The sequence below is a fragment of the Macaca thibetana genome, chromosome 4, assembly GCF_024542745.1.
Source record: "Macaca thibetana thibetana isolate TM-01 chromosome 4, ASM2454274v1, whole genome shotgun sequence".
NCBI classification, from domain to species: domain Eukaryota; kingdom Metazoa; phylum Chordata; class Mammalia; order Primates; family Cercopithecidae; genus Macaca; species Macaca thibetana.
Window position 1 is genome coordinate 87,284,985 of NC_065581.1, and position 26,696 is coordinate 87,311,680.

The following is a 26,696-nucleotide window of genomic DNA, read 5'->3' on the forward strand; positions in this document are numbered from 1 at the left end:
AGTGCTGCAATGAACACATATGTGTATGTGTCTTAGAATAATTTATATTCTTTTGGGTCTATGCACAGTAATCAAACTGCTGGGTTGAATGGCATTTCTGTCTTTAGGACTTTGAGCAATCATCACACTGTCTTCCACAATGGCTGAACTAATTTACACTCCCACCAAGAGTGTACAAGTGTTCCTCTTTCTCCATAACCTTGCCAGCATCAATTATTTTTTGTTTTGTCCATGTTTCTTAAAGCACATAGGTAATCATTTTTCTTAGGAGTATACCTAGGGGTAAGATGGCTGTGTTGTAAGTTATTTGCAGGTTGAACCTGGTTAGGTAACAGCAAATTGTTTTCCAATATAATTGTACCAAGTTATACTCCTGTCAACTAAATACAAAAACTCCCATTCATTCACACCTTTACATGGTATTGTCAGGTTTTAAAATTTCTGCCAATCTAGAGAGTGTGTAATCATATGTTACTATGATTTTAATTTGCATGTGTTTGCTTATTAATGAAGCTGAGCAATTTTTATATATTTGCTGGCCAATTGGGTTTCTTCTTTCATGAAATGCATGTTTAAAAATATGAATGTACAGTATCATTTTTCTTTTTGGTTACCTGGCTTTTTTACTGATTCCTATGTGTGTTGAACCAGTATTATTTATGTGTCACTAACATCTTTACCACTTTGGGCTTGTTTTCTCATTCTCCATAGTTACCGCTCAGTGAACAGAAGTACTACTCACTTTTTTTGTTTGTTTGTTTGTTTTTGAGATGGAGTCTCGCTGTCGCCCAGGCTGGAGTGCAGTGGTGTGATCTCGGCTCACTGCAAGCTCCGCTTCCCGGGTTCACGCCACTCTCCTGCCTCAGCTTCCCGAGTAGCTGGGACTACAGGCACCCACCACCACGCCTGGCTAATTTTTTGTATTTTTAGTAGAAACGGGGTTTCATCATGTTAGCCAGGATGGTCTCAATCTCCTGACCTTGTGATCCACCCGCCTCAGCCTCCCAAAGTGCTGGGATTACAGGCGTGAGCCACCGCACCCGGCATCCTCATGCATTTTTAACTTTTGTACTATTATATAACAATTTTTAGGTCTGGCCAGGCACGGTGGCTCACACCTATAATCCCAGCACTTTGGGAGGCTGAGGCAGGAAGATCACTTGAGGTCAGGAGTTTGAGACCAGCCTGGCAAACATGGTGAAACCCCACCCTACTAAAAATACAAAAATTAGCTGGACATGGTGGCATGCGCCTGTAGCCCAGCTACTCAGGAGGCTAAGCCAGGAGGATCACTTGAACCTGGGAGGTGGAGGTTGCAGTGAGCCGAGATCGTGCCACTGTACTCCAGCTTGGGCGACAGGACAAGATTCCATCTCAATATAAATAAATAAATAAATAAATAAAGCATTTAGAAAGAAAAAGATTATGTTAAATATACATGTTGGTCTTATAGTCTAGAAATTCAGTTGCTCTGACTACAAAATACAAAAAGCAAAGGCTCTGGGATAAGACCACTGTAATACAGAGCTAAAATAGTGATCTCTGATTGTCTGGCCAAACTGCAGCAAAACCAACCAAAACTAAACAAAAAACAAAAATGTCCCCATATGTAGCCATATGGAAATGGGCTGCAAAAAGATGAACGTACACCTGAACTCCCGGTGACATCTGGGCAGCCCCTTAGCAGGTAGCACAATTCTTCCTGAGCTAGCTGCTCCACTCTGCTGTTTCCTCTGACTCGCATTTTCTGTTAACCTTCCTCTTGGAATCCTTTGACAATGACTCACAGGGCTATATGGCTACTCAGCAATACCACAGCCCTCCGCAATAGATGCTGTGTAGGAGGCACGTAGCTCAGTGGATTGCAGTCTGCACTAGTATTTTCCTTTCTGCATTCAGGGAGGATTTGCTTTTCAGCCACATTTCCCTGAAACACAGCCCTGACAGGAGATGCTTAGTGCAGAGATTTCTAAACGAAATGATCTGAGTTTGGCTCCTTAATCATAATGAAACTAAAAACAGTAAGATGAGAAAACAACAGGGGGATCATCATTCCTACAAAAAACAACTTTATACTTGGGCAAAATAAAGAGATTAAAAAAAAAAAGCTCAAACTAATATTTTCCAACCTTTCACTAAAAGCAAGGGCTAAAACCACATGTTTTGAAGGTCTTGCACTGTGTTATTATTAGAAGTCACAATTCTATTGATACTGATGAGTCATTCATATCGGCGGAAACCAAGAACTTCCATCAACATCATGTTACACACAGTCACTGTGGCTTTTCTTTATTACTGGTCAAAGCTGCTTCAGAATGCTTACTGAAACTTAAGAAAAAGGAGGCAAACTCCTCAAGGGTGTGCAAAGCTTTCCCTTCCCCAGCTGATCTTACTTTAATCATCCTTTTCAAGACAGTTTACGATGATTGGATAAACTTGTATCTACAAAAGGAAGTTTATTTAGAAGCCTCAAAAAAGCAACATTTCACACTTTCCGATGAAAATAAGCAAAACTGAACTCTGAAAACAAACAGTGAAACCATCTCTGAAAATATATGCTAGCTTTAAAATGATCAGAGGTCAAGTTTTTTGTTTTGTTTTTTAACCTCAATAACAGGGAACGGATATAAACAAAAGCTGTCATCACTTAGGGACTTGAGCCACATAAAACAATGTCAGGCTAGTCACTTGCACCCTCGCCCCTGCTTCCCTACTCAGGACACACTGCTTTGCACTGAGGGAGAAGTGGGTCAGGTTTCAGTTACACCAAGAAAGCCTAAGTTAAAGGTTTATGAAAACTCCTTCTGGTAGGAAATAACAGCACATTCCCTTTTCATTTATTATCAGCCCATTTTGCCTCTCCCCTTAACTATTCCCAGAAAAATAAAGTGAAGCAAAACAAACAAACAAAAAGAGTTTTCCTGAGGTATATCCAAAAATGCTATGAATATGCAGTCCCTACAAAGGTAGAAATTTGTCCAATTTTCTCCCCTGCAACCAGAAGGCTGTGTCTGGCTGCTGGCAGGAGAAGGGGACCCAGTTCAGCAGTGATCACAGATCTGAAAATTGCTTCCCAGTAGCTAACCAGCCCAGTCGCTAACCAGCCCAGCAGCCCGGAGCTCTCTCCAAGGGCGGTGCTGGTACTATGGGCAGTTTACAGTGCGGCCAGCTGAGCGCTACAACAGCTGCATGAGTCAGCAAGCATTGCTGGTAGGAAAGTGCTGACATGCTAAATTACTCTCGTGTACGTGAGGTGCACACACCTACCTGGCAAAAACAAAAACAGGGTACATGCAAATTAGCAAACGGGAACCTCTCTACGCTTGCAGTTTCTATTTTCCAAGATTAGACCAACAACATAAATAATCTATGCCACTGCTCAAAAAGAAGTAACAACTAATAATAATTAATCATGGTAATAAACAAGTCACTCTCAGTGTTGCTATGTGTGGAACAGCTGCACTGAAATCTCACGAGCCAGTTAATTTTAACTGGTTTTAATTTTAACTAGATTTAACTGCTTTTCCTCCCTTCTGAAAAATCAAAATAGTTACCATATCGACCACAAGAACTGGTAACAGACAAGCACAGTTCCTGTTTTTCAGAGGGGACTTACTTTCAAACCCACAATATCAAGATGCTTAACATAAGTGGAAATTTAAAATGTACTGTTTAATGTGGGAGACTTAAAACCTGTATGCTAATTCAGATCTCATGTGCCAGGCTTTGTCTGACAATGCCTCTCATTCATCTCTGTTCTCTCATTTTATACAGGACCTACAAATGTGCAGAACTGGTTATCTGGAACTGAGAATACATTTCCCCATAGAAAAAGGGTCAGGTCAAATGAGCTAGCATTCCTTGATAGTCTGTGAAAATGTCTTGAACTTAAAATATGAGAGGTTAAATTTATAATCTAAAAAGTAGAAAATGATACTACAATGATACTTCCAAAACCATTTAAAAGAAAACACTCTTGATCAACTGTGTTTGAGGAAATGTCTAATTACAGGAGGATGAAGGGACACAGTCTTCTAAGTGAGACTTTTGGACTTCAACTTTAGGGTCATTCTGGTTCTCCAACATGGTTTCAATTGTTAGTTTCATTTAAAATGCATAGAATTCTCTTACTTTGGTATAAAGTAGTGTTAGAAAAAAAAACTCTTTATACTTACCAGTTGTAAGTAGTTTTTTTTAAAAAAATTGAGAGTTGGAAAAGAAAAAAGGAGGAGAAACAAGTACAAAGAGGGTGTACTAGAAAGAGGGAAACAAAGAAATTAAGTCTGGGATAAAGAAAGACACGAAGGCATAACTAAACTGCAAAAACAAAGAGGTAGGAACTAGAGGGCAGTCCCCAACTAGACAGTGTGTTCCCAGAGAAAGAGGACTCTTCATACCCAGCTCCGGAGATGACAGTGGAGTCCTGCAAGACAGTTCCACACACTGGCACTAGATGGAGCCATCAACTCAACATAGCATGGTTGCTGGAGGAGGGTATGGTGGGGGAGAGGTGGGACTGAAGGGCATTGACTCTACAGCCAGGTTTCTCTTTATATTTTAATACTACTGTGATTTATATTCTGCAATTCATTTGCCTATATTCTCTGTCTAGGTTTGTGTTTATGACGAGCCCCTTCTTCATTCAGAAATGGTCTCCTATCACCAGGTTACCAGTGTGCAAAATTCTAGTTTTTATCCTTAGAGTTTTACTTCTTTGGCTTTGTCTCCTATTAATACGCTGATGCTTCAGGAAAGTAACGCACTAAGTATGCTCAGTTACCTATATATTAGTAAAACTGTGTTCATAAAATCTTTCTCTGAGATTGGTTTTGGAAGGGAAGGACAAGGACTAGTTGAGGGGACTAGGTGGCCAAAAGGTAAAACAGCACGAAACAAAAAAGTGAGGACAGAAGGAGGATGGGGGAACTGGCTGCAAACCGTGCCCAGCTTCTTTACATTTGGGACACAGACCATTATCCCTGGCACTTACCTTCCCAAGAAGATGTATGAAAAGGAAGGGTTAACTCTGTCTACATTTTCCTCTTACTGAATGGGTAATATTTCTCACAGTTAATTTCATTTTTTTTTTCAGTTTGACTCTTCGGGGCTTATTCATTTGCATAATATGGAATCTTGAACCCATACAGATATTCTACAAATCAATGCAAGTAATTCTCACACTAAATCAGCAGCTTTAAGCTCATCATTGTTTGCATAGAAATCTTTATGCACTCATCTGCTTGATTTTTTAAATCACTTAAAACTTCCAACACTGACACACTAAGCATCTCCCATTTAGCCTTCTCCAAAATTTGAACTAAATTCTGAAAAATAAGCACAGTACTGTACAATCATACACTTGATAATTTCCCAAATTGAGCTTCAAATGTGTGCTTAATGTTTCAAGTGGCTCCTGGGAATGATGCCTCTTGACTAAAGATGACAACTTAGGTGTCTGGCCCAGGCAGAGCTGAGTCAGCATTCTAAACAGTGACCTTGCAAACCTGAGGTAGTTGGCGGTTACTGACATGCCAACTGCCTGAGTCCTTTAAAACCATTAGAATCTCCAGTTGAGAGTTGCAACATGCTAATCTGGCAAGACAACCTCTTCCTGAAATTGACCAGAATGAGAACAAAGGTTACCTGCTTTTATCTGTTACTGGTAGCTAATATTTCTAATTAGGAGTTCTGATGGAATTAGTTCTCAATGAAATTCTTCCTCCTCAGTAGAACACTCTACATCTTACAGGTTGAGTTTCTTTTACCTTTTCTTATCCACCAAGAAAAAAAAAAAAAAAGGCAAAAAACAAATTCCCTCCACCTAACGAGAGGGTAGGAATGTGAGTTACAAGTAAACCCTGGAGACAGAGCCATGGGATTTCAGTTATATGCCTAGTACTTCTTTTGCCTTTACATGCATCACTTTTACTTTCTGATCCCTAAATGGACACTAAAACCTAAGGAAAGCAATTATTAGAAAGCGGGCCATGTGAAAGACGGGAATATATTCACTCAGGTTTACTGAGAAATTATTTTTCAACTTTAAGATAGATGTTAATACAACAGCCAATATTTTAGAGTGAGGTGACCTTTATTTCTGCTTCTGGGAACTGCTAAAGAGAGTTCCAACTTCAAACAAAGAAGAAAAGGAAAAGGGAGAGCCATAACACGGTAAGAAAACAGGCCCCAGCATCAGACAGCTAGTGTCCAATTCCAGTCCTACCATTCATTAGCTGAGTGACACCTATGCTGTGGCTTCCAGTGATCACACCTAGCTCTGGGTTGCTCTGAGGATTACATGAGTTAAATATGAGCAGCACACATAGGAAGCTCTCAATACAGGTTAACTATCATCAAAGAAAAAGAAAATAGAGGGGTGTTAGCATGCAGTATAATCAATTTATTTTAAATAGATGCTGTCAAAATTCCTTAATTTTGCATCTAAGAATGGTCTAAATAAGACGTGTCCAATCTTTTGGCTTCCCTGGGCCACACTGGAAGAAGGAGAACTGTCTTGGGCCACACATAAAATACACTAAACACTAATGATACGTGATGACCTAAAACAAGAAAAATAGCAAAAATGAAAAACACAAAAAAACCTCATGTTTTAAGAAAGTTTTTGAATTTGTGTTGATCCACATTCAACACGCATGAGGCCTGCAGGCCATGGGTTGCACAAGCCTGGAATAATCATCTTTGGGCCACAGAGGAGGGAGACCCTCTGCTCTGGAGTAGCCAGGGACTTCAGACAGATTTTAGACTCACTTTTTCACCAAGGGCCCTACACACATCAGCTGACTGGGAGAGAATATCTTTGTAGCTTCTGATCATTCAAATATTGTCAAAATCACCCTAAATATGTTCAAAATAAGAATGTTAACTTGTATTTTTTCCAAGTATGGAAATCAACAGTACTCTTGGCAGTTAACTTCTGTTTTTATTAGGTTCTACAGACTCAGGTAAATAAATCAATTCTGGACTCTGTATACAGGAACTATTATTTGCCAAAATGGCCCCAGAGGTTCCAGCATGGCTTATGCAATACTCCAAAGGGCCAAAGAGAGTAGTGAATTAATAGGATTAGGAAGCTGGAGGAAAAAGCGAATCTCAAGTTTCGGACTGTCCCTGATGGAAGGTCACTCCACAATTCCTCAGGGAGGGCTTCCCCAATCTCCCGACTAGGTTAAATCTCCCCATTAGACACTCTGGTGCATGAAATATCTTTCCTTCATGAGCAGTGGGTTATCTGTTATTAACTGATGAGTGCCATTCTTCCTACCAGATGACGTGCTTCATGAGACCAGGGGCCAGCACTGGGTTTGCTCCCCACTAGCACTGTGGTCACCTAACACTATGCCTGCCACATAAGAGATACTCAGTATATATTTGTTTAATGAATGAATGAGGCATCTGCCTCTAAGGAACAGTATTTCTGGATACTTGGCCCATTTTGTACTATCCACAAGCTTCTACTGCTTAGAAGAATACAGGATAGGAAAAAAAGAAAAATTGGCAAAAATCTATGGATACTGAAATACTAAGGAAAGATGCTGCGCATGTACATTCACTTTGTTTCCTGCTTGTGGAATGGAAATCACCACACTGGGATCTTCCAACTTTAAAATCCAAAGTGAAGGTCTAAGCTGTCTTTGGGTTAGACTCCTGGAAAATCCTGAGGAAATTCCTGAAGTAACTGCAGAAAGTGACAGAGGAGAGAGAAGAGAAGATGGCCCAAGACTAGAGTGATGGAAGTCTTGGAAACTCAAAAAGCTTTCTTCTGTAACTAACTGGGACTTTGTCTACATGCCAGCTATAGGCTCAGGCACACATGAAGAGAATAATAGATGTATGGGAGGACTGGAAAGTGGAGGATTTAAATGCTTAGGAAAAGAGCCAATGAAAGCTGACACAGGGACAGGAGGGACCTAGCAACCAAGCGCCGGCTCTCATCACATCAGCAGCAGCATGTCCTACAGCCTTCAGGAAAAGAACAAAAAGGTCAGGGAGGAAAATGACACATCTCAGAACCAAAGGGCAATTCATTATGAAGCTAAGGAATAAAAGAGAAGTCAACCAGGGAATATGCTGAAGAAACGGTGATTATGAAGTCACTGGGGAAGACTGAGAGGCATTTTGGCTGTAATTCCAATGACTAGAATGAAGGAGGACGTGAAATGCTTCTGGATTGGGAAGATTTATTATTTTGGAAAAAAATAGCTCAAGGAAAAACAAATGGCAAAATTCCTGCCTGAGTTTTGAAGTAGTGTCACTAGCAGGATGAGGTTCAATTTATACATTCTTTAGAAATGAAATGGCCCTTGAAAAGGACATAGTGGTAAGATTTGGATATTTCCAGCCTTACAGAAGCTAAGTAACATGCTGAGAGTAAAATTAAGTTTCAGTTTTAGATAGACTGATATTTGAAATTAACAAAAAAGAAAAAAGTAAAGGAAAAAAATTAAAAGACCCTGAACTGACCAAAAAAAAGGAACTACTTTCTTTTTTTAAAATTAAATGTCATTGCAAACAAAAAAAAAGGTGAAAGGTGAGTTACATTTTGGGCAATCTTACTGAGTTTACAAAATGTTTAGTTCACAGCAGGTTTCACAGTTTGGACTTGAACAATCTGTAAATATTTACTTAAAATTTAAAGATAGGAGGACAGCACAGGTCACATATTGCCATTAACAAGACAGAAGGAATTTTCCGTCATTTCCAAGGCATTGGTGCTGCGTTCCCACATGTGGCCCCAGCTCTGCCAAAAGCTTGTCTTCTTTTCCAAAGAAATTCCAATTTTTGCAGCCAGCCCTGACTTCTGAACTGTAAGTACCTCTGAGAGATTCATATGTCGCTGAAGCTTCTTCAACACCCAGACAGGGAAAGGAGAGAAACAGGGAGGCAGATGCACAGCGTCCGGTCCGTCCGCTATCTGAATTGCAGATTTTGACAAATATGTTACATTTTATATTGTTCTCTGTTCTGTGTATGTGAGGGCAGGGACCATGTTCTCCGTATGCCACAGTCCTACACCATGCCCAGTCATTGATTCCAGTACTGGACTGTGTACATAGAATGGGGAAACAACCTTTAGACATTCAAGAAAACACGCACTATATTCAGATTAAGTTCATTCCAACATGAGATTAGTTCTTCCAACTCTGCAGAATGGACAGGCACGACACCTATTTCAAAGGGTTGCTTTGAGGAGTCAATGAGGTACATACAGGTAAGGTAGTCAGCACTAGGTCTGGCACATGGTGCAGATTCAGTAAATCAAAACTATTATTTTGGTGAGTGTCCTCAAATGTCAAACTCCCATGGAGGTCCTCAGGCATTACCCAGCCAAGTTACCCCATTTGGTCAATAACAACTAAATATATGGCAGGTGGTTCAAAAGTAATGGATTATTCACCTGCAAGGAATCGCATTGTACTCATGGTATTAATTTATTCGGCCTTTCATGCCGAATTCTCTGTTAAAAAGGAAGCTGATCAATCCCTGAGTGGGACTCAGTGTTGATTTGATTTCGAGTTTTGTTTTTTTGGCAACTTTCTATTTTCCAGCTAGTTGTAACCATTCATTGGGTGCATACTCACAAATCATCCACTATATGCCAGGCCTTTAGAAAATAGAGACATACAAAGATATTAAACAAAAAAGATGTCTCAGTATGTTCAGTGGTGGGAGACAAGCAGCCCGCAGGCCGACTCTAGCTCTTACATATGCTTTCATCCAAAAGTGTTTTAAAGATTTGAGCCAATATTCAAAAATCAGGGAATTCCGCATAAATATCCAATATCCAGCTTCCCCTGGAAAAACCAAATGATGTGGCAACACAAAGCCAGTAGTCCTACCAACTCTTCCCTGGCAAGAATCTACAACGAGTTAAGTAGGGGCAGCCTGCCACTCCACACTATGCCCTGCTCCTCACCAGAACCAGGTAGGTACATAATTTGTGGGGCTCAGCGAAAAATGGAAACGAGGGGCCCCTTGTTCAAAAATTATTAAGAATTTCCGAAGAAAACAGCAGAACCTTAAACCAAATGTGAGGTCCTTCTGACCAGGGAAGGGGAAGGGGGCCTATGTAACTACACAGGTCTTATGCCCATGAAGCTAGTCCTGGCTCTCACCCCCTGGACACACAGGAAGATAATTATTTATCTAAGTATTCTCTCATTCATTAACAATCAAGCCTGCATTTACAATAAGCTAGATGTCACACCCCTGAAATCTGAGGTTCAAAAACTACAGTAGAGGGGCCAGGCACAGCAGAGATAGAGAGCCACTAGGGTCTCTTTCCTTTTTGTTAAGACTGGATCCACACCAGAGACACTGAAAGTTAATCCAAGTAAAATTAAACTGCTCTCAACAATACAGATTGGCTTGAGCCCTTTTGTTGGCATCACAGGAGCCTCGATTACGAATTCTGAGAAACAGCTCACAAGCGCTAATGAATAACTAAGTCCTGTCGGCTGTGCAGACAGTGGGCCCAGAAGTGAAGGGCTGGCCTAGGAGAGATCTGAACATGAACCTGACCATCTGGCTCTCTGTGACTCACTTTGATCACAAAATGAATTGCAACAAATTGAAGAGCACATGGCTAGAGTTAATTGTCTCATCTGTAATCTGAATCTACTTTTAAGCAGTTATTATTACCCTCTATCAGGTGGAAACATTTCCTACCATCACTGCAAAGTGCATTTTCCTGATGAACTGTAATGGATCATTAAATTCCATATCTGAATAACAATACTGTGCACTTATTCAGTGCCTTTCATCCAGGGATTTCAAGGCAGTTTGCAAATAATTAAGCCCCTTACACAGCAGCCAGAGGTGAGCCACTGGAAAAGAATTGCCTGAAGATACTGAGTCAAAGGGCATAATTCAATAGGAAGAGAATAAATGGCTTTCTCCCAGGCACTGGTAATACTGAAAGTGAATCCTGATCCCCTCCCTCCCTTTCACCTCACCCCTTCTTCTTCATAGCAGATCTTGACATGCAACATACAAAGAACCAAAAAAGTAACTAACAGGAGTGTTCATAATTTAGCTATGAGTTCAGACACACACTTAACTGAGGAGTGTGTGTCTCCATGTAATCCTGGCAAACACACCACCAACTGACATTTCAGTCCACCTGCAGAATAGACAGACAGCAGAAGAATTTACTCAACACATTCATGATTACCAAATGGCAAACCTGAAGCCTCCCGCCATCCAAAATGAAAATACGGCTCTGCACTGATAAAGTTATGTTCTAACAAAAATACTTTATTCCATGGTTATGTGTTCCATTTCTGGGACTTCCCCTATTTGAAAGATATTCAGGTTTCAGGAGTTAAAAGGACGCTGGAAATGGTCAATCAATACATTTCTTTTAAAAACCAGAACACTAGAAGGGAAAACATTTCAGCCACTCAAAGTTTTGTGGTGAAATTATAAACTCCAGAAAAACTGAATTTACAATGGAAATGCTGACAGACCTTTCACTGGAGCAGTTTGAATGCAACACTGTAATTTGGCAATCTCTCTTACAGACTGAAGACTAATTCTAACAAGATGTCATTTTGACTCACGTTTATTATTACCTGTAAGAATGAAAAACGCCGTTTACTCGGGAGGAGCCAGAGAACCAGGGTGGGGCGAGCTCACATTTTAAGCAAGACGCCCGCTGCTTTACCAAAATAGCCCTCTCCGCCAAAGGAGGGGCAGTCTTTCACGCTCAGCTTCTTTCATGTCAGCCCGAGCCTTTGCAGCTCGACATGCCTTTCCTACATGTTACATTTTAATGATCTGAGAAAACCGTTATCAGCGTTAACATCTCTAATTTTACTCTAAACAGACAAAAGCAAAATATCTCATTAGGCATCATCTCCGCCAAGGTTCCCACTAGGCAGGAAAGAATTTTTATCTAAAGTAATTACCCTTTTTAGTTAAATACACTCAACAGATGAAATTTACACAGAGAGTGAGAGGCTGCAGCACTAGACAGCGAAGGTGAAACCAGGAACGCCGCGTCTCGCCGTCCGCGGGCCCGCCGGGAGGGTGCGGGTCCATCTCGCGTTCGCGGGTGGGGCGCCCCGGTCCCTCTCTTTTCCCAGCGGCTACGGGTCACGGCGACGGCGGTGACCTGGCGGGCAGGCTGCGAGGCGCGCCTCCTTGGGCCACAGACAAACCACCCCGGCAGCGGCCGCGCCAGAACTTCCCTCAAGTAGCCAAACTCGCCTACGCGCGGGAGAGTGCTGGGGATGCCCCGCGCGCCCGCGACCCCGGAAGCCAGGAGTGTGCCGCCCCTTCACACTCAATCCCGGCCCTGCCCGCTTCCCCTCACGGTCCGAGTTCCTGCAAATCCTCGGCCAGACTGAGGTCGCGGAGATGCTCGCTCCAGTCTCTCCCCCCGTGGGCACCTGGGGTAGCCCGTGAGCGCCGCCCGCCGCCGTCTCCAGCGGCGCCGGGCTCCCGAACACCCGCCGGGTGAGGGAAGCACAGCGGGGCCACGGAGCGCCTCGGCGCGGGGACGGGGAGGGCAGTGTCCCCTTCATAAACCAGTCTCCTGTGTGGAGCTTCTGGGGCTTGGAGACTGGAGTGTAGGGTGTGTGTTGCACTTTGACTTTATGCAGGATCTGTGGGAGAGGGGGTGCAAGGTTTCCCTCTCAGAAGCCTGGAGCCCTTAGGTCTTAGCTACTCGGGACGCTTTCCGACAACCCGATCTTTCGCTAGGAGAGATTCGACCCAGGTCTGCGCCGCGAGGCCCCCAGCTCGCCTCCTCCTGCGACCCTAAACTTGGGCTTTGATTCCCCGCCGGTCGCGGTGGTCCGGGCCACCCGGCGGCGGCTGACAGCTGAGCGCAAAGGCGCCGCGGCCAAGGTCCTAGCGGAGCAGCCCGGGGCGCGCACGCCGGGGGTTAAGGAGGAGGCCGCCCGACCTTGCGCGGGGATCGCGGGCTGGGGGTCGGGGCACCCGGGCCTCCCTGGGTCGGAGGCAGGGCCGCGGGTCTGACAGCTGCTGCGGCTCGCGCAGACGCGCGCCTCCCTGCAGCCCGCCCTCCCCACGCCTGACTTATTACCCTCTGCTCCTCCTCCCCCTGCTGTTCCAAAACACCCTTCGACGCCAACAAAATACAATGCCGCCTCAGCCGCCGTAAACAGCCGGGCGGGAGAGCGCATATTCAGCGCGGCGCGGCCGCCGGCTCGGCTCCCACCCCCTTCGCGTTCCTAGAAAATGCCATAAAAGCGGGCAGGGCGCGGGGAGGGCGGCTGCGCGCCCGGCGGCAGGGGCTCCCTTCCCGCGCCGCTTCCCCACGCCTCCCCGCCCGCTCGCTCCCCCCGCAAACTTGCCCCGCCACCCCGCCCGGCGCCGGGGCCCGGGGTCCGGGGCCCAGGACTCACCTCGCCGGAGAACTTTGCGTCCTTTTCCGCCTCCTCTGCTCCGCGGCTTCCCGGCTCGCAGCCCCCTCCCGGCAGCCGGCGAGGTGGGCGGTTCGGGGGTCACCGAAAGCTCGCGGAGAGGACGCGCATCACATGGCAGCTCGTTCCCAGCCCCCCGAGTGCGCCGGGAAGGGGGAGGGGAAGGGGCGAGGGGAGGCCGGGGAGAAAGCGAGAGCGGGGCGGCGGCGGGAGTGGGCAGGCGGGGTGGCGAGGGCGGCGGCCGCTCACGTTAGCGCTGTGCGACCGCAGCCCAGGCGTGCACGGCCGCTGCTGCTGCCGCTGCTGCTGCTGCTGCTGAGGCGGCGGCGGCTCGGCGCTGTTTGCTCCGCGCGGCGCGGCTCGCGCTCTCCCCGGAACGCCCACACTCTCAATCGCTACATTGTTGACATTCGGCGCTGACGTCACCCGCTCCCCATTCACAATAACTTTACGGGAGCCGGGCAGCGCACCTCCCCGGCCGCTGGGGCGCGGTACGCCCGGCGACTAGCGTAAGCCGCTCCGCGAATGGCGCTCCGGGGGCTGGGGCGGGGGGTGGGGGGCGGGGGCGGGCGCGCGCGCTCCGCCGGCTCGCGGGAGGGGGCGCGCCTCACGCCGCCGCCGCCGCCGCCGATCTCCCCGCTTTGTGCGGCCGCGCGGCCCGGAGAGCCCCCTCCTCCCGGCCCGGCTGACCGCCCCGCTCTGCCTGGCCTTCCTGGCCGCGAAAGACGTGGGTTGGGGCCATAGCAGAGTGAGAGTGGTGGTGAGGGCTGGTGTGGCACGTGGGTAGGGTCCAGAGCCCTAGGTGCTGCACCTGGGGAAGGAGAGCAGACATCGAGACCTGGGATCCCAGGGTTAGCTAGCGTTTTCCCCGAGGGGCAAGAAAAGATGCTCCACTGGCCACCACAAAGCTGACCGGACTCCCTTTTGGGTGGGGACCGGGCGAGTAAAAGCAGCCTTTTGAATGTTGACTTCTGAATGCTTTTCAGGAGGCCCTCCGCCTGCCCCACTGAGCGAACCTTAAGCCCTCAAGCCAGTGTTTTTGGAAAAAGAGCGGTCAATTTCAGGACATTAAAAGCCAACCTCCCCGGCTTCAGCCCCAGCTGCTACTGCCTTCCAGCCACTCTCCCCTGCCTTTCCTCTCTGCGGCTCTTAGGGTGTTGTTACTGCCCTTAAAGGCCATCGTGTGAGTGCCCTGTCAGAAGAAAGCTTGGTGGTGGCTAGGATTTTACAGAAGGTAATTAGGATTTAGGCTGAATGTACATTTGCAATAAAATAAAGTTGTGTTAGTGTTGTGCTGGTGCCTGCAACTTTACCTCTTGCCAAGGCCAGAAAATTCTGCGACGTTTCCCTAAACACCTATAATTTGGCCCTCTTGTGTACAGGCAGTATTCCATATTATTACATGTGGTGCTGATTTTTAATGAATATTATAAAACTTTGGCTCGCTCTACTGAGAGAAGGATCATAAATCCCCCCTGTAAAACGGGCACTGGCATATGCTGAGGAAGCAGTGAAGCGTCGCCCTGGGAGTCTTGTGATATCATCTTAAGTGTTGCTCTGAACCACCTTCATTTGAGGGCAGAGTTTTGAAAGGCCCCATTTGGAATGTCTGTGTGGAAAGCTAAGTGATGGCTGAAAGCAAGCTGAAGGTGCTGAGCTAATTTTTCTAACACCACTGCACCCGACTGTGAGATTTTCTCTGCTAACCGACCCCACCTTCAGATAAGGAAAAGTCCTAAAGCTAGGAGTAGCCCTCAGTCTCCTGACCTCTGGTCTGGTGCCCCCTAGGACAAAACACTCTGCTTCTGAGGTCCCTGCCTGACCCCTGGCAAGGACAGAGTACAAATTCCTGGTCTGCCCTGGCTAGGCCGTTTCTTATAGTCTTATGGATGGTTCTGTTTCACGTTCCTCATTCTTGTAAGTATGTGTTGGTGAGATAACTTTATGCATTTTAGTAGCAGCAATAAATGTTTTTCTCACAATAAGGGATGCTTGAGAGCATCCCTATGAGAGTGGTGTAGATTCATTTATTTTCAAGCAAGCCGTGGCTGCCCAGCTGTGAGTGGAGTTGGGCACATCAGCGTGGGGGTGGTTGAGGAGGGAAATGCGGCTGCCAACTGATCTCCCACCTCCGTTCTGGATTCTACAAGCTGATCTTGTCAGATGGATACAACAAAGGCTAACAGGTCATTTCAGTTAGTCCGCTTGCTTAAAGACTCAGACTGGAGCTTTTTCACTTTGAGATTTTCAAGCATGAGGTGGGACATCAAATAGAGATGAAAAATCCTAATACACCCGTGATAGGTTGCATCATCCAGTCATTCAAGGAGGCTGGATTAGGAGTAGTTAGCCTCTCTGGTTACATCCAGTTCTGCAATCATGCACCTCTGTGGCTGTAAGACGAAATCTTTGCTTTAGGTAAGCTTTGAAGTCTAGTAGTGAGTTCATTTTTCTACTTTATTTTTGGTAGTTAGAAGTGGGTTATTTGAATTCGAGTCTGCAAAAAAATATATATATATTCAGAATTGTGTGAAATGAAAATGGTAAGTCAGGCCGGGCGTGGTGGCTCATGCCTGTAATCCCAGCACTTTGGGAGGCTGAGGCAGGCGGATCACAAGGTCAGGAGATGGAGACCATCCTGGCTAACATGATGAAACCCCCATCTCTACTAAAAATACAAAAAAGTAGCTGGGCGTGGTGGTGGGAGCCTGTAGTCCCAGCTACTGGGGAGGCTGAGGCAGGAGAATGGCGTGAACCTGGGAGGTGGAGCTTGCAGTGAGCTGAGATCACACCACTGCAGGCCAGCCTGGGCGACAGAGCGAGACTCCGTCTGAAAAATAAATAAATAAATAAAATAAAATAAAATAAAAAGGTAAGTCAAGTACTAGACACTCATTTAACAGTACTGCTGTAGAGGCTGGGCTGTGGACAGCCTTAACACCTCCATCATGAGTTTGCATGGCCACTCCTGGGCTTGTGGTGCTGCTCTGGCACTTTAGGTGTTTACGATGTGAAACAGATGCAGGTCCTTCCCTCTGTATAATCATGGCAGTAACTTGAGTGGAGGTCAATTTATTTCTCATGCTTGGAGCATTCAACCTTTCCTGATACACATTTTTTTTTCCTATATAATTACATGCGTGTGTTGATCCAGAGCATGGGCTTTGTCTGGATCTAAGCATGATATGACTTCCAGGGACAATAAATCTGTATCATGGCATTGAAACAAATAAACTTTATTTCTATAATAGAAATCTTCTTGATTGTACAAAATAAAACAGGAAAAATTAAATTATACAGGAAACAGATGAGGAAAAGAAGACAGACTAAAGACATGGGCAGTTCTTGAGCCTTTGATTTTCTTGCTCTCCAGCACCTTGTACAGGATTTGATGATGTTGAAAAGACATTGTCTTTTTTCTTAGGCAGAACAGTAGACAGAATTTCAAATGTGGTACCTTGAATAAGGCATGGCAGGGCAAAGTTAACGTCCAGTGAAATCTGACAAAAGTGAATGGAGTGGGATGCTGTAGGGGTTTCTGCAGACAAGGAACATGTCCTGGCCTCGACTCCTAAAGGATCACTCTGCTGGGTCGTGGAAAGTACAGGAATGGAAGCAGAGAGACCAAGTAGGAGGCTGTTGAGATAAGTCAAGAGAGAGGTGATGGTGATTGAAACTATTAATAGAATGCTAAAATGACAGCCATAAATGGAATCTAGATATATTTTCAACATAAACTGGACAAGCTTTGTTGATGATTCCATTGTAGATTATGAGAGAAGAGTCAAGGGAAATTCTGAATTTTGGACTGAACAGCTTATTAATGGAGAGTTCATTTATCCAGGAGGAGCAGGTATGGGGGAAATGCTGAAACATTTGGATTTGGATATAGTACATTTCAGATGTCTATTGGACATCTAAGTGGAAAAGGTGAGCAGGTGATCAGACATGGGAATCTAGAATTTAGGAGGGAAGTCCAGACTAGAGATAGAAATCTGTGTGTCATCAACACAGCAACTGGAAACATGAGTGAAGAGGAGCAAAGAAAAGAAGTCTAAGGCTTAAGACCTGGGGCACTCTGACATTTAGAGGTCAGCAAGATGAAGAAAAGAAGATCCCCCCAAGGAAGCTGAGAAGCAGCAGCCAGAGAGAGAAAGGGGCCAGTTCATCCCAACCAACAGAAGGAAAGGCAGCACAGGTGGGGAAGTGCAGGGAGGCTGGAATATCATGGTAGGAAGTATGGGAAGCTGTTGTCTGAGGGATTCTGTTTTCTTAGTGGATTAAGAAGACAGACCATCCACTGATGGTGGAGGAGGGAGGGATAGATTTAGGGGATAGAGAAAAGATGTGAACCAATACCAGGGATGTGGCAGGATTGCTGGACAGCGCAGAGGACCTTGGGGGCCCACTCCTGGCGGCTTTCTGGACACACCACTGCCAAGAAGAGATTTCTCATTGTACAAAATCTCACACATGTTTTGAAAAATGATCGGGGTAATCCAAACTGGAAAGGCAAAAATTTTACTTCTGGCTGTTGTTAAATTTGGCTGGCAGCCTTTTTCCTTTGAACTATATATCTCTTATTTGTCCTATCTTCATCTCCTCAAAGATTGCCTCAGTTCCTAAGAAGAACTTTGGAAATAGTCCCTAAAAGAAAGTGATGTGCTTATATTACTGTCTGTAGTGATCTTCTATAGTAAAGAATTGATGCCGCTATTATCTAAAAGCTTATATGAAACAAATTAGTGAAATATGGTATATGAAATAAACTAATTTTTCAACATACACTACTGAGCATCTGTTACATGTTGAGGTGAAAAATTAAGAAATATTGGACTCTATCCTTAAGGAACTTAAATCTACATAAGGAGTCAAAACTAATATACATGAAACAATTGAAAAATGTAGTAATTTTGTATTTGATTGCTTTTTTACTTTTATATATTACTAATATTTAAAATTATATAGAAATTGTATGTGTTAGAATTTATACTAATGAAAAAATTAAGAATGTACAGATCTTTTTTGTATGATAGCAAAAAGAAAATGGAAAAATCCAAATGCCTTACAGGAAATGATTGGCTAAATAAATGGTGGTTCATATATAAAATATGAATATCATGGATCCATTAAAAATAATATTGGTGGCTGGGCACAGTGGCTCATGCCTATAGTCCCAGCACTTTGGGAGGCTGAAGCAGGTGAATTTCTTGAGCTCAGGCGTTTGAGACCAGCCTGGACAACATAGTGAAACCCCATCTCTACCAAAAAAAAAAAAATAATGAAAAAATTAGTGATGAAAATTTATGTATATTGGCATATTAATATTTTATTAGTATAATTTAAAATAATTTGTATGACAGTATTTACAGTAGAATCCTACTTGTGAAAAAAAATTGTCAGTGCATGCATAGGAAAAATCTGGAAGGCTATATGCACAGTGTTCAAGTGGTCCTCTTGAAATAAAGAGCCTATAAGTGGTTTCTCTTTTGCTTTTTAAAAAATTTTTCTCTAATATAAATATATTACTTCTGTAATAAAGGTAGCCAATAAATGTTGTAAAATTCAAAATAAGCATAATTAAATTCTAATAAGAACTTAAGTATTGTGGATGTTAAGAGGAAAAACATTATGAGGGTTAAAATAACCAGGAAAGGTTTCACTGAGAAGGTGGAATTTGAGTTGGACCTCAAGGCCAGGAAGGAGTCAGAGAGGAGGGAAGGTGGCTGGACTTTCAATACAGAAGGACCCCTTGAGGTTGCACTTTCATCTGACTACGGCATTCATATCGTGCAGTGTTAGGAAAGAGTGGGAGGTTATGATGTCAAGAAGGGTAGGTCAGAAGTGGAAAGTATGGGGGAATTGTGCCTGCTGTCATGGCTAGCAAGGAGTACTGGAGTACTACGGTGACAAAATGCCATTGTGATCATGACTCATTTTTTCAAAATGTAGATTTTTCCTTCTTTCCCCTCCCAGTGGCCAAGACTTTGTACCTGTTAGGAAGCAATCACTTGACTGCCTGTTTTCTTTTTTTCCAGACATGCCTTGAGCATACACAGCGTATGTACTAGCACTATTCTAACTTTTGGAGATAAAACACTGCGTAAGTCAGGGCTCCTGGACTAGTGGGAAAGGTGACCCGGTGAAGAAGTCATCACAGCACACCATGCTAAGGGCCCGAATAGGACAAAAGCCTTCTGGCAAGTGACTTTGCTTAGGAGAATGTGGGATGGCTTCCTGGAGGAGGTGACAAAAGAGCTGGATTCTGAAGGATGAGATTTTGTGAAAAGAAAATGTTGGAAGGTCATTCCAGGCAGGAAAATTGGAGTGGTGAAAGTGCAGGAAATGAGATGGTTAGAAGTGACAGCCAATAGTGGAATACGGGACTGGAAAGGTAGACATGGGAAATCAGCATGAAGGTGTAATTTTATCCACAGGGCAAAATTCTCATTGAACTTTTCCAGTGAAGTGCTCATAATGGCAGAGAAAATGGAATGCTAACTTCCTAGGGATCTGAGAACGTGGCCCCAAATGGCCTTTTCAAAGCATAAAATGTCTTTGCAGTTTCCTGTTATATGTTAAAAAAAAATCACCTGAACTTCTTTTGTTCTCTTTGAAGTACATGGGTTGATTTTACTAAAAAAGTTTAACAATTTGTGACGATCAGGACTAAAAGTTCCTCTCCCACACCCAAAATCAAAGTATTGAAGGATGTACTTAAGGAAAATGCTCCGAATTTGTCTTCTAATTTCCCCAGAAACACTGAAAAGCCTGGCTGCATGGGTAGAAAGCCAATGACTGATCCCCAGTTGCCAAAGAGGCACGATCAGATCTGGTTTTGGAAAGAACACAGCATTGGCCATATGAAGGGGCCTGAAGAGGCTGGAGACTATAAGACAATAGCTGAAGTCCTACAGCCTACCTCAAGGCAGTGAGCAGGGCTGGGAAGTGCTTATGGTTTAGGGGTCATTTGCATGTGGGAGGAGAGGGAAAGGGAGGAAGAAGAGGTAGAGGGATATGGATGCCTCTAGCATGTGTGACTAGGAGGGAACTGGCCCTAGGAGGCAGGAGGAGGCTAAGATCACTCTGGTAAAGGGTGGAATCAAAAGGAGGGAGGGCCAACGCTGAAGTTTGAGGAATAGCTGTGTTGGGGATGGATGTGGGCACAGAACAAGGAGTTTATGAAAAAGACAGGAATGGAGCCCACAGGAAGGTAGAAGATCAAACAGAGACTGGGAAGTTGAGGAAGGCAAGGAAAAGGGCATTTCAATGAGGGGCCTGGGAATAGCATCCCATGATTAAGAAAGGTCTGATGAGGTAGGGGCTGTGTGATATGACAGCAAGGAGGTTCTAGACCCACTGCAGATGAGGGAGGGAATGAATGAGAGAAGTGGTGGCCTGGAGAGATGGAGAAAGGCAGGAAGGTAGGAATCTGAGTGAAGGAAGAGATAGAAGGTAAGGTAATGGAGCAGACAACAGAAGGAGCACTGATGTAGAGGAAAAAATGGCAAGAATGCAGAACTCTGGGGTAGGGGCAGCCATGCGTAGCTGGAAGAAACGCAGAATGTAAGCATTAAACAGAATTTGCAGGACGAGGGAGGATCACTCAGATCTCGCCTCTGAAAACTGTCTGGATTACAGGGACATCCAAGAAAGGGATAATGCAAAGATTTTGAAGTTTCAGGATAAGGTTTAGGGCCAAGAGGCAAGAAATTTGGGGTAAGAGCTTAATTCTTCTTTTTTTACTTGGGAAACAAGGAAGGAGGTGATAAGGTCAGGCTCAGGTAAGCAAAATAATAATAAAATTTATAATAATCACAAGATTACTTTCTTTTTTCCCATTTTTTAAAAAAAGCTCTAACAATGTTTCCCTTTTTTCCCCTCAGAGTTTGTGATGCCTAGGTTTTTCTAAACTCTTCCATTAACTAAATGTCCATCTCTTTATTCTGCCCACCTCTAAAAGATGTTTTTGATCAATGATCTGATTTTTAGCTTTTATTACATCTTTGCTTAAAGAAACTTGGAAAAGTTTGGTTGTAGATAGAAGTAATCTGACAATTTTTAAATTACTGTGAAAAGAAAGCCTTGATGCTTTTATTCTGATAAAAATATACTTGCGATTGAATTATTTTTCTCAAGTCAGCTTAGGAGTTTTTGAGGGACACAGAAAGTTGAGTTCACTAACCCTATAGCAATTTCCCCAAAGAATATGTAAGATAGCACTTACAGTTTCTAATCTGTTTTTCACAAATCTGTTTATGTGATATAATTATGCAAGGGCATCCGACCTGAACAGTGGTTGCAGCGATGTGCTGGTCAGCACAGCTGTTCTGTGCCCCCGTGTGTGCATCCGGCATAGTGCTTATGTGAATGACATTTAGGTGTCATCGGTTTCTCCATTTTCCCCAGATGCTCCCTAAGTAGGTCTCCCACAGTACCACACACTAAGGAGCTAATTTCTCTGCCTTTCGGTTGTTAGGTGTGTGTGGAAACCCAGTGCTTCATGCCCCAACTTGAATTAGGCCTTTGGTGATTTTGCAGAAGACTGAAAACATGGAGGTGTGCTGTGTTTGTTCCAGCTGCACTTCAGCACCCTCTGGATTTACAGCCCTGCCCAGGTCTTGTCAACAGGCATGCTTCTGTTGGTAAATTTCTTTGGTGCTTAATTTTCTAAAGCTGGAAAGGATGGTGCTAGGGAAGTGGGTTGGGATACAAGATGTCTTAAGATTCGTGGCTGGCCGTTGTCTAGAGGAGGAACCCTTGCTCCCAGACCTGATGACCAACTTATGCTAATAAAAGCAGATGCTGAATCGGAATGCTTATTTATTAATTTATGATAACCATAAGTGGGTTATTTGTAGGATAATCTACTTCATTCTGGCAAGAGCTAAGTGAACACTAATTCTTTTCTCTGATACTTTGCTTTTTCAAATTCAGTGACAGATAAAATATTTATCTTTATGTGTAGTCTCACTTCTCTTACCTGCTGCCTCACCTGTGAGTCCATTGCCATCATAGAGAGTATCTTCTAAAAATAATTGATCTTGGAATAATGTTAAACTTTAGGAAAAGTTGCAAGAGTAATACACAGAACTACCATATCTCCTACATGCAGATATCCCAATTGTTAATATTTTAACATATTTATTCTCTCTTTCTCTCTCTGTACGCCTGCATAAATATCTAATATAAACACCCATTACCATTATTCTCTTTCTGAATAATTTGAAAGTAAGTTGTCAACAGTGATGCTCCATCAGCTGCTAAATGCATCAGTGCACATTTTCAAAAGGAATAATGCTACATAACTGCAGCACAACATCCAAATCAGAAAGTGAGCATCAGTATAACAATACCACCCAATCCAGAGACCCTATTCAAATTTCACCAACTGTACCAACAATATCTATTTCCTTTCTGGAGCAAAGTTTGAGTCAGGATCACAGGTTACAGTTAGTTGTCCTATCTCTTTAGTCTCCTTCACTGTGGAAAGCTCAGCCCAGGGAAGCAATAGGGGAAGGGACAGGAAGGGATAAAGGAAGCACAATTGCACCTTTTTTGACTGTTACTGGATTCAAAGTGTTTTACTAAATTTATTGAGATGTTCACTTAAGGTTTTTGCAATCTATGTTGACAAGTTATGTCTCCATTTTTAAAAACAGAAATAGTCAAGTGAAAACAAAGGTTTATACTTGGTTGATACCTAAGAAAGCATCCCACATCCCACGTGCATGAAGATCACTCACCTCACAAGGATTTTTGCATATATTGTTCTTTCTACCTCTTTTCTTCCCCCCAGCAAACTCCTACTCATCCTGCTCTCAGCTAAATGAAGCTTTCCTCACCACTACTCAGGTCAGATCCTCTTTATAGGTACCTTGGACCTAAATCCTTTGCAGCAATTATTATAATTATATCCACCCCCTCTTTTTTAAAATTTACTTTTTAAATTATGGTAAAATCCACATAACATACAATTTATCATCTTAATCATTTTTAAATGTACAGTTCAGGAATGTTGAGTACATTCACATTGTTGCACAACCAATCTCCAGAATGCCTTTCATCTTGCAAAACATGAAACAACTCCCCAGCCCCTGAAAACTGCTTTTCAACTTTTTGTGTCTATGAATTTGACTACTCTAGGTATCAATTTCTCCACATCATCACCAATACTTTTTATTTTACTTTTTTCACATTAGTTTTTTTTTTAATAGTTGGCATCCTAATGGGTGTAAGGTGGTATCTTATTGTGGTTTTGATTTGCATTTCCCTAATGATTAGTGATATTAAGAATTTTGTGTGCGTGCTTGCTGGCCAGTTGTGTATCTTCTTTGGAGAAATATCCATTACATTCCTTTGCCTGTCTGTCTGTCTGTCTGTCTATCTATCTATCTATCTATCTATCTATCTATCTATCTATCTATCTATCATCTATGACAAGGTCTCGCTCTGTTGCCCAGGCTGGAATGCAGTGGCACAATTACAGTTTACCACAGCCTCAAACTCCTGGCCTCGAGTGATTCTTCTGCTTCTTCCTCCCAAGTAGCTCGAACTACAGGTACACACCACAATACCTGGCTAATTTAAAATTTTTTTTTTTGTAGAGACAGGGTCTTACTTGTTGTTGAGACTGGTCTTGAATTCCTGGCCTCAAGCGATCCGCCCTCCTTAGCCTCTCAGAGTGCTGGGATTACACGCATGAGCCACTGTGTTCAGCTTGCCCATTTATTGATTGGGTTGTTGTGTTGTTATTGTTGAGTTGTAGGAGTTTTTCATATGTTCTGGACACGAACCCCTTATCAGATAGATAATTTGCAAATATTTTCTGTCATTTTTTAGATTTCCTTTTCACTCTATTGATTGTGTCCTTTGATGGACAGTTTTAAATTTTGATGTAGCCTAATTTGACTATTTTTACTTTTGTTGCCTGTGTTTTCGGTGTCATATCCAATAAATCATTGCCAAATTCAATGTCAAGGAGTTTTCTCCCTGTATTTTCTTCTAAGAGTTTGATAATTTTAGCTTTTATGTTTAGGTCTTTGATCCATTTTCAAGTTGATTTTTGTATATGGTATTAGGTAAAGGTCTGTTTTCATTCATTTGTATGTGGATATCCAATTTTTGCAGCATGGTTGAAAAGACTCTCCTTTCCCTATTAATGGTCTTGACAATCTTGTCAAAAATCTTTTGACCATACATGTGAGAGGTTTTCTTCTAGGCTCTCTTGTGTATATGTGTGTCTTTTTGCCAGTAAAATGCTGTTTTGATTACCATAGTTTTGTAATAAGTTTTGAAATCAGTGAGTGTGAGACCTTCAAATTTGTCCCTTTTCAAGACTGTGTTGGCTATTCAAGGTCCCTTGAGATTTCATATTAATTAGGATGGATTTTTCTATTTCTGCAAAAAACACCATTGGGATTTCCATAGGAAATGCATTAGGTCTGTAGATAATCTTGGATAGTATTGCTATTTTAACAATATTAAGTCTTTGAATTAATGAACATGAGATATCTATCCATTTATTTCGTGTTTAATTTCTTTTAGTAATACTTTATAATTTTTAAGTATGCAAGTCTTTTGCTTCCTTGGTTAAGTTTATTCCCAAATATTTTATTCTTCTATTGCTATTATAAATGGAATTGTTTTCTTAAATTTCCTTTTTGAATTGTTCATTTATTCCTCTTTTTTCAAGTGGAGTCATTTATTCATTTTTTATCTTTTTCTCTGGGCCATAAGCTTTAGGATGGTAGAAATGGTGTCTGATTTTGCTCAGAGCTAGACCCCAAGTTCTTTGTATAGCACTTGTCAGTGAGTATGTGCTCAATAAACACTTGTTAAGTTTCTCTAATAGTATTAGCTTAGCTTAGTAGACCCACTGTCTATTCTTATATGTGAACAAAGGGTATACTGATGCTGAACCATTTACCTTGATTGTCTTTTCAGCCCTTCTCCTCCTTCTTGAAAAATGATACCTCAAGGCGGGGGAGCATCACACACCAGGGCCTGTCGAGGGGTAGGGGCCAAAGGGAGGGAGAACAGTAGAACAAATACCTAACGCATGCAGGGCTTAAAACCTAGATGATAGGTTCGATAGAGTTGATAGGTGCAGCAAACCACCAAAGCACATGTGTACCTATGTAACAAACCTACACATTCTGCACATGTATCCCAGAACTTAAAGTAAAATAACATTTTAAAAAAGATACCTAGTATTTATTGAACATTTACAATGTACAAAGTGTCTATTCATGTGTTAATTTGTTTTTCACAATAACCCAGAGAGGCAGACGTAGAATTGAGAGTTTGAGTTCTGGAGTCAGACTTTCTGAGTTTGAGTTATTTAATCTCTCTGTGCCTCAGAGTCCTATAATAAGGGATTTCTAAAACGCATACCTTTTTGGCTTGTCTTGAAGTTTAATTAAGATAGTGTATGTCAGATCCTTAGGACATAGTAAGTGCTTAGGGAATACTGATAATTATTAACTCAACTTTTCAAATGTGGAATCAAGGTTTAAAGAGGATAAGCTGCCCTCGATCACACTCAGGCAGTCTAGAACTTGTAAGTACTTAAGCCCTGCATTGAAGTGGACACCATTCTCTTCTATATCTGAGACCAGGTGAGGAAACTCACAAGGCCCTCAGAAATAAAATGCTGGAAGAATCTGCAAGAAATGGAACCCCAGGATGGCAGACCAGAGTGTGCAGGGTTGTCCTGATTTTGCCAGCCCCTTTCATTCTTGAGAAACTCCTTGAAACTCCTAGCGGGGAAGTCGGGGGGTTCCAAGGGGCAATCTGACTCTACAAACTAGACGTTTTTGCTCAGTAGATCAAATTCTGTCTGTAGATCTGCCAGATAGCCAGCATGGCTCAGGTCTAGGGGAGGATGGTGAAGGAGGGTTGGCTTCTGGCATTATTCTGGGCCAGAAGAGGAGCCTGGGGTCTGACTCACTCTCCATCTTCTTATGGACTTCACTATCAGCACAGGCATACCCACCTTCTTCTTGGTCCTATTCTTAGTGCTAGGACTTAGTGTAAATGGAAGGGGTCCTGCTTTTGAGAAAAGTCCAGGACCTTGTCCCAGAGTCCCAAGTTTACAGTCCCAGTAGTCACATTAGCAGCAGGTTTATGTAATGTCAATGGCTAACATGTATTGGACACTCATTATTCTTAGTGCTTTGCCTGCAATATCTTATTTTATCTCTGGATGACCAACTCATTCCAGTTTGCCTAGAAGTTTTCCAGCTTTAGCACTGAAAGTCCCACATCTCAAGAAGCCCTTTAGTC

At 43.1% G+C, this 26,696-nt stretch overlaps 1 protein-coding gene and 1 long non-coding RNA gene across 5 annotated transcripts in view; one reads left to right on the plus strand and one right to left on the minus strand.

Moving 5' to 3' along the window:
- Positions 1–26,696, minus strand: part of BACH2 (BTB domain and CNC homolog 2) — a 643,272-nt gene that overhangs the window by 352,239 nt on the left and 264,337 nt on the right. The window contains exon 1 of one of the 3 annotated variants that reach the window (XM_050788075.1): positions 13,392–13,752. The exons of 1 other annotated variant lie outside the window; for it this stretch is intronic. The gene's annotated coding sequence lies outside the window, so the exon portion shown is untranslated. Of the gene's footprint in view, positions 1–13,391; positions 13,753–26,696 lie in introns of those variants that run through there. One more of the 3 variants, XM_050788076.1, reaches the window with a different exon arrangement.
- The window catches only part of LOC126952939 (uncharacterized), a 55,249-nt gene continuing 37,292 nt past the window's right edge, over positions 8,740–26,696 (plus strand). For both annotated transcript variants that reach the window (XR_007725079.1, XR_007725081.1), the window contains exon 1: positions 8,740–8,825. This is a non-coding gene — a long non-coding RNA (uncharacterized LOC126952939). The remainder of the gene's footprint in view (positions 8,826–26,696) is intronic.